Here is a 12,957-nt window from a genome sequence, read left to right as displayed (position 1 = left end):
CTTTGATCTACTGCATTCCCTTCTCTTTGCAGCTGCATCTGCCTCTACTAGCTCTTAGGTTCCCCTGAAGGAAGGAAGTACCAATGTCATGGCTTTTTCCTTTGAAACACCAGTGCTTAGCACTGGATCTGACACTTATTAGCTGTTCGATACATGTTTGTTGCTGAATGGATAGGGAAGATATAAAAATGGAGAAGAATGAGCCCATACCAGTTCAATGCCCAAAAGCCAGCTTTTGCTAAAAACCATATATTCTGCCCAAGAGATCTGGACTTCTCAGAATTAAAAAAGGAGAGAACAGAGGTAGTTTTAGATATTATAGCAATAATTTTCAGACATTACAGTTTCTAATACCTATGTCTCCACTGAGATGCACCAGCTTCACAGGATTTTAGAAATACTAGAGTTTTACCTTGCTGCTATGCAATGTTTTATGTGTACAAAGAGCTAGAATAAAAGTGCTGAGTAGAAATTTTCAGATCCCTTCATGACTTCATGCCTCTTTAAGCTCTACCCGCAAAAATAAATCAGAAATTTAAAAACTCCCTGCATCTTCTCTACATAAGCTTTGATCCTTTCATTTATTTAAAATGTGTAACCACCAAGGCCTCATAATTAGAATTGCTAAAGACCATAGGGAAGGCAACGTGGGACCTTGGCCTGTCTGGCCACATTACCAAAAATGGTAAATCCTTGTCAGTGTGCTGCTGGGAATCGGGAGGGGTTGGTATGGCAAACCCGTACCAGGTCCTGTTCCAGGAGTTGGGTGTGAGGGGACCAAGCTAGGGCAGCACTCTGTGCCAGAGGCCAGTTGTCTGAGTCCTGGAATAATCAGACAGGACCATGCCTGAGTGACTCCAGCCTCAGGAAAAAGACCAGAAGGAAAAGGAAGCACAGCTAATTGTGCTTCTTCCTTGTTCCCAGCCCTCTGCTGAGCGGATGCTGACACGGGCGTGCCAGCAGGGCTGGGGCAGGAATAGATGCCTTCAAAAGTGTGGAACCTCCGATGGTGTCCCCAAGTGATAATGAATGAGCATTTCTTCCAAAATAGTGTTGACAAGGCAAAGAGGGGTGAGCAGCTCTGCTTCATCACCAAGATGTACCAGGCATGGCTCATGCATTCATTTTTCTAAGCTCTCTTTGCCCTGTAAGTAGCAGACATCATGAATTGAATTGCATTTAATTTTCCTGTCCACTGTATGAAGAAGTTAGCTTCTTGGACTCTTATTATTTAAAATATTTCTTTATCTGTTTGAAAGGTAGAGTGACAGAGAAGGTAGAGAGAGAGAGAGAGAGAGAGAGAGAGAAAGAGAGAGAGAGAGATCTGCTGGTTCACTCCCCAAATAGATGCAATGGCCAGGGCTGTGCCAGGCTGAAGCCAGGAGCCTGGAACTCCATCTGGGTCTTCCACATGGGTGACAGGGACCCAAGCACTTCACCTTCTGCTGCCTTTCCAGGCTCATTAACAGGGACATGGATTGGAAGTTGAGCAGCCAGGACTTGAACCAGCACTCATATTGGATACATTGGCCTAATCCACTGTGCCACAAAACCAGCCCCATGCCTTTGGGTTTTAATCCGTCCCTTCTTAGCCTTCTTTGCCCCCAGGCCAGATGGGTTCTTAGTCTTTGCCTGAAAGGTAGTCTGGACTCTGATTTTGTTCATTTATTTGATTTACAAAATCTGGACTACAGACAGAAAATTAAGACATTTATGATGTCCATACACATGAACAGTACCATTATGTGTTTTAAAAATAAGGAGCCTAGGAGGCACTTGGTTTAGCAGTTAAGACTCTGGATTAGATGCCCACATTCCACACCAGAGTGCCTGGGTTTGAGTCCTGGCTCTGCTCCCCATTCCTATTTCTTATGGACGATGTGGATGGAATTCCTGCAGTGGCTGGTTGGGGATGCATGACAGATGGGAGCTCCCTGTCTCTCTCTCTCTCTCTCTCTCTCTCTCTCTCTCCTCTCTCTGAATCAGTGAATGAACAAATGAATATTAAAGAGGCTGCCAAAACCTGGCAAGTGCCCAGATGTCCTTTGGTGGGTGCTGTGGTGCAGCCACCACGTGGAGCACCACTGGGCAGTGAAGAGGTGTGAACTATTCACTCGAACAACAACCTGGGTGAATGTTGTGCCTGCTTCAGCAGCACATATACTAAAATTGGTAAAGTGAATGTCTCCGGAGGACGACGCTGAGAAAAGCTACCCAGAAATTTCCCAGTTTTAATCCACTGGCATCTCATTCCTGAAATGACAAATTACAAAACCAAGGAACAGATGAGGGGTTGCCGGGGGTTGAGAAGAGACTGGGGGAAAGAAGGAAGTGGTGTGGCAGTGAGAGACAAGAGAGGGACCCCTGCTTGTTCCCTGGGCAGTGTCAATGCCCGGGTCTGGTAGCCCACTGCACTTTTACAAGATGCTACCATGAGTGGGAAACTGGACAGAGGGCGCGAGGACCTCTGTATCCTTTCTCAAAACTGCCAATGAATGGACAATGACCTCCAAATAAAAAGTTTAAAAAGTAATTAGCTAAACAAATGGACATAAATGAATCTCTAAATCATGGTTTCATAAAAAGAAAAAAAATGTAACTATGTATACTAGACCTCATATAGTAAATCTATAAAGAAAGGCAAAGAAGCAAACCAAATTTTAGGACAGCATTGAGAGGGAAGAGGTGGAGAAAAAGATATTCATTACAGTGAGACACCCCAAAGCCCCTCAAAGGTGTCAGAATATTCTGATATAAGATGGAGAGCTAGGAAATGCTGGAGTTCATTTAACCATTATCCTTTAAACTGTGCACATGTTTTTATGCCTTGCTTTGTATGTATGATTTATTTTAAAATACATAGATATATTTGAACTCCTTCCAAAATATGTAAGATCCAGGATCTGAAAGAAACTAGTTAACAACTTTAAAAAGTTGCCAAAATAGCAATAAGATCTTCAGCAAAAACTTAAAACATAGCACAAAAAATGAGAATAGGAAACACCCACTAGCTCTTCCCCTCCTTCCCTCACTCCCTCCCTCCCTCTCCAAAACCTCGCTGATGGTGAGGGTGGTCTTTACAGGAGTGAGGAGCCTTAGAACTCGCCCTCTGTGCATGCTGCTCTAGCTCGCTTTCTCTTACAAAGCCCAAAGCTTGAAAAGCACGCCCACCTCTCTGGAAGCCCACCTTCTAACCCAGGGCAGCTGCTGTACGGAAGCCTGTTGAACACCAGAAATGTATACAACCTGGGGCCAAATGGGCCGCCTGCCTCTCCCTGCGTTTTCCTTCATCCTAGAGCTGCTCATTATCCTCTACTCTTTACCTGCCTCAAATAGCTCATTTTCCCCAGCCCTTGCTTAGCCAAGTTCCCTGCATTGGATTTCTTTGATCCCTCCGTGGAAATCAATCTCTTCCTCTAATTATTTTCTGGTTCACATCTTTGAACCCCTTCCAGTTGCCTCCATTTCTCAAGCAACCAGGTGTTTAATAAAGAATCTGGACGAGGTTCAGGCAGAATGGGGAGAGGCAGCTGCTTGCCCCCAGTGTCATGAGTTGACTCCTCTTGAAGCAGGAACGGTGGATTATGAAGGCCTGTGACACCCCAGCACCAGGCTGGCACAGGGCGGGTGTGCAGTCATTACCAAACAGCCCATATTCCAGCTTGCACTAAGTTGGCTTCCCCTCCCACCCTCTTTCTGCTTCCAGGCTTTTTTTTTTTTTCACCCCAGTCCAGTAGTTATTCCATAGCTTATTTCTTTGATGCTTCGGTGTACACATTTTTAATTGAATTTCCTTTTATTTTCTGCTCATTTATTTAACCTCATTAGTTTAACTTGTGCATAGGATTTTGCTTGTAACCTTGTTTACCAAATTAGCATTATTTGTAAATTATTCTATTTTATTCCTTTCTCTAAATGACTCATAATCTCATTAATGCCATTTTCTTTTTTATTTTTCTTGATTAGAGAGTAGACTTTCTGCCCGTATATTTGTTAATTTTCAGTGTGTTCCTAATTATCCACAGGGCAAGGCCCGCGGTGGCTTGTGATCCTGACAAGGTTTGGGCTGAGAAGCATAAAGATCATTGTTTTAAAGAGACATGATATCTTGGACATGCTTCAAAGTAACCTAGGGAGGGAAGTAGGAGGCTATAGGTGAAACAAGATTGCTATGCCTTGATATTTGCTGGGATTGAGTGACAGGGACGTGGGGGTTCATTTTACTATTCAATTATGTAAATGATTTAAATATTTCCATGATAAAAGGAAGGTTAAAATTAAACATTATTTTTTAAAGCAAGGAATGTAGGTATATAGTCATAAAACTGACCCCAGTGAATCTGCTGAGGATTTACATCCCATTATCCCCTTGCTGTTCCTGTCTTTGTCAATTGGTGGTCCAGCCATTCACTGAGAGGTTTAGCACTTGCTCCTCCTCTTCCTTTTTTTCCCCAGTCTCTGGTTCTCATGTGGGAAACGACATTGTCCTGTATGTGGCTTATCCAGCACCTCACATTCACATCCTCAACACTAATTGTCTGCACTTCCACTCCCTGCCAGCAACCACAATCTCTTGATTCTACCCTAAGTTATTTTAAAAATTTTATATATTTATTTACTTTTATTTGAGAAGCAGACAGACAGACAGCTCCTATCTGCTGGTTTATTCCCCAAACACCTGAAATAGCCAGAACTGGGCCAGGGTGAACAAGGGAACAGAGAACTCAATCCAGGACTCCGCCATGGGTGGCAGGGATTCAACTGTTCAAGCCATCACTGCTGCCTCCTGGGTTTGCATTAGCAGGAAGTTGCAGCCAGGGACAGAGCTGGGTATAAAACTCAGTCTGATAAGGGGCACAGACATCTTAACTGTGTCTTAACTGCTAGGTCAAACACCTGCCCCTAAATCATTTTTTAAATGATGCAGCTCTTTATATGCTAGCTGTTTAGCACTCTGGCCAAGGCCTTCAGGTTACATAGATTTTTTTGATGCAAAATGTACTTTTGTCAACATCATTCAACACATAAGCCATATGTAGTCCAGCCATGCCTGGCTTCATGTCACCTGTAAATTCAAGTTCAATATCCTTCACATCCATCCATGCTTTCTTGCCACTTCCAGCCTCTCTCCTGAAGCCCTCCAATGCTCACTCTCTTTCCAGCTACACAAAAATCCTTTTATCTGGGCTCAGAGACCGTGCTTTCCTCCATCGCCAAGCCTTTGGATGTACTGTTCCCCCAGAATGGAATGTCCTCCTGTCATTAGCTTCTGGGGAACTTCAGCAACTTTTGCTTATTTCCCAAGGCTCAATTCAAAATCACTCTCTCTGGAAGCCTTCCCTGATCTGTCCACATTGAATTGAATCCCATTCCAATACCTTTTTCAAAGCACTCGGACTATTGCCCACCCTAATATTTTGAAAACCAACTGTAATTTCTGGTATTCTTTGTTTTCTTTTTAGACCATAAGCTCTTTGACCTCTTTCAACTCTATCTCCCGAGAACCCAACCCAGTGCATGACACGTGGTAGGTATTGGATGAATGAGTAACTGAGTAAACAGAGGAATGGATGACTGAATACTGTGTAGCTCCTCAAGGCAGCACCTGCCCACACAGTAGCCTTCTCTAGTGGTTGGGGTCACTGCTTTGGTTATGGGAAGTCCCTCTAGACTTTGCCTCTTAAGTGCACCCCTTAACCCAGCTGACCCACCTGGCTCCACCCATAACCCAGTTGTCCCTGCCTCTGCTGAGTCCTTCCTATTGTGTTTCCCAGAAAGTGCTACACAGTAATTTTTAGGTGATACTCAGATGCCTTTGATTGTATTTCTGTTCATTTATAGTTACACATAAAACCTGTGATTCACAGAGAATATTGTTTAGGATAAGACAAATGTAGACAGTGCCATGGGAATCAGTCTTACCCAGACTTCCTAAGTCAGGGGCAGAATGCTCAGGCATCATCATAATTATGCCAAGCCCTCAATAATTGAAACTTGGCCATGCCTTTGCAAGCATAGAAAGCCAGGATCACGGACAGGGAGGGACGCCCGTGCCCTGAATCCCACAGGCTTCTCTGTTTCATTTAGGGGATATGCTGAAATGTCTCTTCCGGAAGTGTCACAGAGTATACATGTACATTTAATTATAACAGATGAAACGGTTCACTATCTTTTGAGCTGTCTAACCACATCCTCATGTGAACTCAGATCTTGAGAAAAAGTGACAGATGTGTCTCATTGATGTACATCCTCATCATTGTCTGAACTTACCCAGTAAAATACTGAGCTATTTTGATCACAAAGTTCTGTCCTTGAAGTGAGAAACTTGCCTTTAGCCATACATTTGAGTCAATTTAATTTATTCTGTTTTTTCATTTGATATTTTTACTCTTTGTTTTTAAAAGTTTAATTACATGGTTCTTACTGAATTACTATATTTCATCAAATCAAACACACCACTGATATATAAAACATTGTATTATTTTAAGTCCTATTAAGAACCGAGGAGTGGATATTTGGTGCAGTGGTTAATGTGCCAGATGCCTCTTAGGTTGCCCGCATCCTATATCAGAGTGGGTTCCAGCTCTGTTTCAAATTCCAGCTTTCTTGGAGGCAGCTGATGATGGCTCAAGTACTTGGGTCCCTGCCACATGTGTGGGAGTCCCAGATTGAGTTCCTGGCTCCTGGCTTCAGCCTGGCCCAGACCCAGCTGTTGCTGGCATCTGGGAAGTAAATCAGCATATCAAAGATCCTCTCTTTTTGTCTCTCTACCCTTCAAATACATAGATTTTTTAAAAATGTTTGAGACCGTAATTGTTGCCAACTATAATTGCAAGATGCCATTGATTATAAGACCCATCCCAATTTTAGAGATATTGAAATTATTTTAAAAGATTATGTTAAAATTGAAGAAATTAGGTACACTGTTTGTAGAAGATGATGCTTGTATTCCATTGACAACAGTGACAAATTTTCCTTTTTGAATGAATTTAATTTAGAAATGAGTAGATTTAAAGAAAAATACCCAGTAAATAGTAGAGGTAGGGTATAAATAATAAAATCCTGGAGGGGGCAGCAGGTGACAGTGCCTGGGCCTGACTGTGTAGGCCCAGGTATACCAGTTGGCCCCATGTGCCAGCACAGGCCAGTCTGCCCCTCCTTTAGCACTGTGTACAGCTCTTCCCTGAGACAGGACATGATTACCTGATAGTTTTATCTGGTAATAATTATAGCGGTGATAATTTTCATCTCTCTGAAACTGAGCTATGTCTTGTAGTCAATAGCATCTTGCAATTATAACTGGCAGCATTTCAGTTGCTCTTAGTGACACATAAAATGTGTTTTACACATCACTGGTATGTGAAATTTGATGAACCAGTGTAAATTCTACAAATACAATGTTATCAAACTTTTAAGAACAAGGAGTGAAAACAGCAAGCCAAAAAAAAAGCCAGAATAAATCAGAGACTTGTAAAATATACGGCTTTGGGGCCTACCTTGAGCATGGGTGAGGGGTTTGGCTGTGCCAGTGCTCAGGTTGGGGAGTATGCCAGTAACTCCCTCAGTTTATTTTCTGAGAGAAGAAAATTCCTGGGAAACTGACTCATAAAAGGCATTGGAATAATCTGGATTCGCATCTATTAAAACCACAGCTTGGCAGGCGCCGCGGCTCAATAGGCTAATCCTCCACCTTGCGGCGCCAGCACACCTGGTTCTAGTCCCGGTTGGGGTGCCAGATTCTGTTCCCGTTGCCCCTCTTCCAGGCCAGCTCTCTGCTGTGGCCCGGGAAGGCAGTGGAGGATGGCCCAAGTGCTTGGGCCCTGCACCCCATGGGAGACCAGGAGAAGCACCTGGCTCCTGCCATCGGATCAGCGCGGTGTGCCAGCCGCAGTGCGCCAGCCATGGCGGCCATTGGAGGGTGAACCAACGGCAAAAGGAAGACCTTTCTCTCTGTCTCTCTCTCTCACTATCCACTCTGCCTGTCAAAAAAAAAAAAAAAAAAAAAAAAAACCACAGCTTACTTAGAGATTTCTTTATAGTTGCTGTTTTGTTTTGTTTTGTTTTGAATTTGTTCTGCAAGAAGTAAAGAGAAAAAACAGAGTTCTGATTATCTGTTGCTGTTAAACTGTTTACTAATAATGGCTAACTAAACACTCTGTTTCAGTGACTAGCAAACCCAAAAGTAGTATGTTTTATTTTTCCTAGTAGATTTAAGAGTTGAAAATGATTATAAGTAACTTGGAGCAAATGTATTGGCATAAGAAATTATGAGAAGTAGTTAATTTCTTATTTCCCGAAAAAGAAAACCAAAGAAAGAATCACTTTACATGGAGTCCAGGAGAACTATGCTTCCATTGGGAAAACATTGTTTGTTCCTGACATACGATTTGTGATCCTGCTGCTTCTAGCTCCAACCCTGGTCAGGCTTCAGACTGCTGGGCACTGTGTGCAACATTTCCCGGATAGCCTTGCAGAATGCTTTGATTTACTGGTGCTTTTTCTTGAAGGTTATTGTGAATCATTAACCGGAATGCAATAGAGCAGGAGGTCACAAGTCATATAGGTTCTGCTGCTTGCCCACATAGCCTGTTTTTGCAAACTTAATTTTGAAGGTTTTAATACAAGTGTAATTGAGACGATGAATTGAACACACATGCATATCCTAATAATAGTATGCTTTGGAGTCAGCAAATATTCACATCATATTAAGCATCAATGAATCTATTACAGTATAATAAAATGGAAAGGTCTTATAACAGAAGATTATAGGCTATTATTTATTAGTGTAATTTTAAAATGTAATCAGTAACAATTAGCAAAATTGATAATATCAGATCTGCAGCTGTTTTCAGTCACTAGTGCTAATAATACTAGCAATAATTCTATATTGTGATGTCATTTGAAAGCTATACCTCTTCTAAAGTCTTTGATCTTTATCCTTATGGTTGTTCTTGTTCATCAAATTTGCTGCATAACTTTACAAGAACTATTTCCTGTTACACATAAAAGTTATTGACATTACACATTAAATTTTCAAGTTTATTCATAGAATAGAATAAAATTACAAGAGTCCCCCAGTCCATTATCCTTTCTCTGAACAGATGTACTAACAATAATACATTTAGAAGGTATAATCCTTGAGACTCAGTGTTTTATGCTGGGTTCCCCAGAAGCAAAGCATGCACAGAGATTTGAGTGCAGATAGTTTATGGAAGGATAAACTTATAGGAGAGTGAATGAAGTAGAATAGGGCACGGGGAAATCCAAACAGGAAGTGGAATCACATCACCTATCCTTGACCTGAGGAAGACATAGAGGACAGCTGAGTCCTTGCATCAAACCCAGCAGCTGGAGGGTGGGTATGGAGGCCAAGAACAGAGACCTGCTTGGACTAAGTTTGGTGATGGGGCCGGGGAGACAGGACAGGGAAGAGGCTCCCAAATGTGTGGCATGAATCACTGAATCAATTCTTGTGGATAACAACAACACTCCCCTCAAAATACCCAAGTGTTGAGTGTTTTTGTGTAAGGTGAGCCCTACCCTCATGAACTCATCTAACCCTAGTCACCTCCAAAGGCACCACCTCCAACTATCGTTCAACATATGAATTTAGGGGTTAAGTGTTCAATGCATGAACTGTTGGAGAACATATTCAAACCATGGAGCCTAGCTACAATCTCAATATTTCATTAGCTTTTATTTAGAAGTAGTTAGGCATTGTTCTTATGTGTTCATCCTTTAGTCTGAAGGTCAGCAAACTATGGCTAAGGGGCCAGATCCAGGTAGTAGCCTGTTTTTGCATGACCTTGGAGCTAAGAGTTTTTCCATTTCTAAAATGCTGCTTTAATTTATATGCATTTTAATTTAATTAAAATGATTTATTTATTATTGAAATTATAATTTCAATTTAATTAATTGTATGTGTTAATTTTATAAATCAATGTATATTAATCTTTAATTAATATATATCACAGACAATATGGTCCATAAAGCTAAAAGTACTTACTATCTTGTCCTTTATAGAAGAAGTTTGCCAACCCCATCTTCAGTTCATTATGATCCTGCAGATCTTTTCAGAAGTGTGTTTCTGAAAAATACAAAAGTATTTTGAAAGAAATTGACACTCAGAAACTCCAAATTAGCAGGTGATTTATAGAAACATAAAATTTAATTATAAAAGAACTCATCACAGAATTCATAAAAATTAACTATACCTTTTCTGAAAACTATTTTTAAATGGAGTTCCTCAACAAATTTCAGAATCACTTATTTTAACTAAAATAAATATGCATACTTTCCCTTTGTTTTATAAAATGTTGCCATCCATTTTGTAATTACTGTAAAGAAGTAGAATACAAATAATGCAAAGGTTAAAAAACCACCTACAATCCTTTTTTTTTTTTTTTTTTTTTTTTTTTTTTGACAGGCAGAGTGGACAGTGAGAGAGAGAAACAGAGAGAAAGGTCTTCCTTTTGCCATTGGTTCATCCTCCAATGGCCGCCACGGCTGGCGTGCTGCGGCCGGCGCACCGCACTGATCCGAAGCCAGGAGCCAGGTGCTTCTCCTGGTCTCCCATAGGGTGCAGGGCCCAAGGACTTGGGCCATCCTCCACTGCCTTCCCGGGCCATAGCAGAGAGCTGGCCTGGAAGAGGGGCAACTGGGACAGAATCCGGCGCCCCAACCGGGACTAGAACCAAGTGTGCCGGCGCCGCAAGGTGGAGGATTAGCCTAGTGAGCCGCGGCACTGGCCACCACCTACAATCTTACCACTCATAGTTACCCCTCCCACTGTTAACATTCAGCTACATATTTTCCTGAGAATATAACCATTTACTTTATTGGTCACTATATGCATAATATTACTCTCACTTTTACTCATTTAACATAATTTTCAAAAACATCTGATTTGACTGCATTTATTCCTCAGAATGAGTACGTCAAAAATTTCCTTAAACAACTTCCTGTTTGACATTTAAGTCGAAGCCTGTTTTTTCAGTATACTGTAAATGTTCCAGTGAGCACCTTGGGTCATGCATGTCCTTAGGCTAGATTGTTAGCAGAGTCACTAGGTCCCCTCCCTGTCTCTGTCTCTGCTCTCCTAACAGACATGTGCTCCTTCCCTTGTTCCGTAAAGGATGGAGCTCCTCAAGGCTTGAGGCGTGGCCTTCTCTTCTCTATCTGGCTCCACACCATGTCACCCATGCACAAGCTTTCAAATGCCGTCTCTCTGCTCTGACTCTCATATTTCTGTCTCTAGCCCCAGGTCTCTTGTGTAAGCTCCAGTTATACATTTCCACAGATCTACTTGTCATGTCCATCTGTGTGTCTTATGACAGCTCAAGTACAGAATATCGAGAAAGGATTCAAGGTTTTCTCTCTTTTTCTTCACCACCGAAACCCCTCCTCATTCCCCATTTCAGGAAAGTGACAGCAGTTTTCCACTAAGTTGCTTATAAAACAAACCTGGAACCATCAATGATATCTCTTTCCCCCTAACCACTGTGTCCAGGCAGTCACCTGGCTCTGTTGTTCCTACTTCCTATGTATTTTATTTTTATTTGACAGGTAGAGTTATAGACAGTGAGAGAGAGACAGAGAGAAAGGTCTTCCTTCCGTTGGTTCACTCCCCAAATGGCCGCTACAGCCAGCTCTGCACCAATTCGATGCCAGGAGCCAGGCACTTCTTCCTGGTCTCCATGCTTGGGCCATCCTCCACTGCCTTCCTGGGCCACAGCAGAGAGCTGGACTGGAAGAGGAGCAACTGGGACTAGAACCCGGTGCCCGTATGGGATGCCGGCGTTGCAGGCGGAGGATTAACCAAGTGAGCCATGGTGCTGGCTCTGTATTTTTAATATTTAGATTTCTCTCAATCACCCTAACCCCCACCTCAGCTGCCATTCTGTCCCTCCTGGGCTGCTGAAGGTGCTTCCTAATTGGTCTCTTCCCATCCACCCTTATCCTGCCCTTTCTATCCCCTTATCAATTCTTTACCAAGCACAGAGTTTCTGAACATGCCAGTCTGCTTTTCCAACCCTTGAGTGCTGTTAGGATAAAATTCTTAATGCAACCCCTCCTCACCTTCCACGCTCATCTTGCCCTTTCCCCTTGACTCTCCTGCTCCGATCTCATTCCTTCCAGTTATATGATTGGCCTAAGCTTCTTCCAGCCTCAAAACTGACAGCCGAGCTGCTGCCTCTGCCTGTAGTGCGCTTCCCTTCCTCATCAGGTGGTCACTCCTCCCCCGACCCATACCCCGACGCTCACAGACCTATGTGGTCTCTCAGCGGCCTCCGGATCTACTCTAGGGGAACTTGTTATTGACTGTAATCTACATTTTTGGGTACTTTATCCCTGTAATGTCTGCTTCTCCACTAGACTGCAGTTCCATTCTGAGCCAATAGCATTTCGTGTCTCTCACCCCTGTAGTCCCCAATGCCTGGCAGGTAATGTAAGTGCTCAATAAATACTTATTGACCTAAAAACAGGTCATAAGTGTAAACTTTGTAAAGGCTCTTAAAGTATATTCTCACATAGCATTCCAGAAAGTTTGTATCAACAAACTTATAAACCTACCAGAAATAATTGAGGGTGTTCTTTTAGTCATACCTAGCCTAACACTGAGTATATTAGGTTGTTTTTTATGATTGGATTCAGTTTATTCTTCAAAACTTTTATTAAGTGGATGTAAGTACATTGCCAAAACATTGGCACAGTATTTTCCTAGAAGGCTTTTATTTAAGGAATACAACTTCATGCTTTCCATAAACACAACTTTAGGAATATAGTGATTCTTCCCACTGCACCTGCCCTCCCTCCAACACTCCCACCCTTCTTCCTCCTCCCTCTTCTATTCCCATTCTTATTTTTTACCAAGATCTATTTTCAAATAACTTTATATACATATGATCAATTCTATACTAAAGAGTTCCACAAATTATACGGGAAAAAAAAAAAACT

The 12,957-nt window shown here is 42.1% G+C and overlaps 1 protein-coding gene across 3 annotated transcripts in view; it reads left to right on the top strand.

Moving 5' to 3' along the window:
* Window positions 1-12,957, top strand: part of SCHIP1 (schwannomin interacting protein 1) — a 686,877-nt gene that overhangs the window by 519,998 nt on the left and 153,922 nt on the right. The window contains exon 2 of one of the 3 annotated variants that reach the window (XM_008266404.5): window positions 5,463-5,527. The exons of the other annotated variants lie outside the window; for them this stretch is intronic. The gene's annotated coding sequence lies outside the window, so the exon portion shown is untranslated. The remainder of the gene's footprint in view (window positions 1-5,462; window positions 5,528-12,957) is intronic. 3 annotated transcript variants of the gene reach the window in all.

Source organism: Oryctolagus cuniculus, chromosome 4 (assembly GCF_051225735.1).
Source record: "Oryctolagus cuniculus isolate XC-2025 breed Fujian yellow rabbit chromosome 4, ASM5122573v1, whole genome shotgun sequence".
NCBI lineage: Eukaryota > Metazoa > Chordata > Mammalia > Lagomorpha > Leporidae > Oryctolagus > Oryctolagus cuniculus.
The sequence above is the reverse complement of the archived record's forward strand: the minus strand, read 5'-3'. Positions and strand labels throughout refer to the sequence as shown.